The sequence below is a fragment of the Lathyrus oleraceus genome, chromosome 6 (assembly GCF_024323335.1).
Source record: "Lathyrus oleraceus cultivar Zhongwan6 chromosome 6, CAAS_Psat_ZW6_1.0, whole genome shotgun sequence".
NCBI lineage: Eukaryota > Viridiplantae > Streptophyta > Magnoliopsida > Fabales > Fabaceae > Lathyrus > Lathyrus oleraceus.
In genome coordinates, this window is record NC_066584.1 from 491,784,850 (window position 1) to 491,787,206 (window position 2,357).

Here is a 2,357-nt window from a genome sequence, read left to right on the forward strand (position 1 = left end):
CCAAAGCATCTGCCAAAGGATTCTCTTCTCTCGGCACATGGTGTAATTCCACCTTGGTGAAGAACGTCAACAATCTCCTCGTATAGTCTCGATATGGAATTAAATGAGATTGATGTGTATACCATTTCCCGTTAACCTGGTTCACGACCAAAGCTGAATCTCCATAGATAATAAGGTTCTTGATCCGCAAATCAATCGCCTCCTCAATCCCCAAGATACAAGCTTCGTATTCAGCCACATTGTTGGTGCATTCAAACGTTAGCCGGGCAGCAAAAGGAATATGGGATCCTTTCGGCGTAACCAAAACAGCACCAACTCTACTACCATTCACGTTAACGGCCCCATCAAACATCAGAATCCATTCGGATTCAGGGTCAGGCCCCTCCTCCGGGATCGGTTCCTCACAATCTTTCGATTTGAGAAACATGATGTCCTCATCAGGGAACTCAAACTTCATCGGTTGATAATCCTCAATGGGTTGCTGGGCGAGGTAATCAGACAATACACTCCCCTTAATTGCTTTCTGAGAGGTATACTGGATATCATATTCAGTCAAAATCATCTGCCATCTCGCAACCCATCCGGTCAATGCTGGCTTCTCAAATATATACTTGATCGGATCCATCTTGGAAATCAACAAAGTGGTATGAACCAGCATATACTGTCTCAGACGGCGAGCAGCCCATACCAAAGCATAACAAATTTTCTCGAGCAGTGAATATCTTGTTTCACAGTCGGTAAACTTTTTGCTAAGGTAGTAAATTGCATGCTCTTTTCGACCAGACTCGTCATGCTGCCCCAGTACACACCCCATAGACCCCTCGAGGACCGTCAAGTACAGAATTAACGGTCGTCCCTCCACAGGAGGCATCAGAATCGGAGGCTCCTACAAATATTCTTTTATCTTTTCAAATGCCGCTTGGCAATCATTATTCCACCTGACCGTTTGATCTTTTCTCAACAACTTGAATATGGGTTCACACGTGGCTGTTAGATGAGATATGAACCGTGAAATGTAGTTCAATCTACCTAAGAAACCACGAACCTCCTACTCTGTTCTCGGTTCAGGCATTTCTCGTATTGCTTTTACTTTAGCAGGATCAACCTCGATTCCTCTTTCGCTCACAATAAACCCCAACAACTTACCGGACCACACTCCGAAAGTGCACTTATTCGGATTCAACCTCAGTCTGAATTGTCTCAATCGGTCAAACAACTTGGCCAGATCTACCAGATGCCCCTCTTCTGTTTGGGACTTTGCTATTATGTCATCAACATATCATTCAATTTCATGATGAATCATATCATGAAACAAAGTCACCATAGCCCTCTGATACGTGGCACCGGCGTTCTTGAGACCGAATGGCATCACCTTATAGCAGAAAGTACCCCACGATGTGATGAACGTTGTTTTCTCCATATCATCTGGCGACATTTTGATTTGATTATAGCCAGAAAAGCCATCCATGAAGGAAAACACCGAGAATTGAGTTGTATTATCTACCAACACATCAATGTGAGGTAATGGGAAATCATCCTTCGGGCTAGCTCTGTTCAGATCCCGGTAGTCCACACACATCCTCACCTTTCCATCCTTCTTCGGCACCGGCACGATGTTCGCGATCCAAGGCGGATAATTAGTAACAGCTAGGAGGATAATCTCAGGTCGAGTTCTGCGCAACTTCCGCTTCACTGGAGGATAATCTGCTCTCAATGGTAACTTGTGTACAACGATATCGGTATCCAACCCTGGCATATCTTGATACGACCAAGCGAAGATATCAACATACTCTTTCAACAAGGCTACCATTCTGCTCTTCACACTCACCTCCAAAGCGGCCCCGACTTTCACTTCTTTCCTGACCTCCTCGGTTCCCAGATTCACAACCTCAACTTGCTCTTCGTGCAGTTGAATCACCTTCTCCTCTTGTTTCAACAACCTGGCTAATTCCTCCGGCAGTTCACAATCTTCTTCGCCTTCTTCTTCGGCATGATAGATCGGATTGTCGAAGTCATATGAGGGTGTAACAGGATTGTTATCAATGAGATCCGGAGAATGATCGCATGTGCATGAATGTTGATTCATTGCTTTAGAGCCGGAACGAAGAAAATTAAAAGAAAAATGAAAACAAACATTGCCATTTTCATTTATTTTTATTAAACTGCAAAAATAAATTAAAAACAGGGAACACCGCTTTTAATGAAAAACATCCTTTTATTGATGATACAATCATTGCCAAAATGAAACACATGAGGTGGCCCTTACAATGAACCATTACGTTTCGGGAAAAACGCATGGTTTTCATGTAGACAGAATTGAAAAACAGAAATATTACTCTTCACTTAGAGTGACCGTG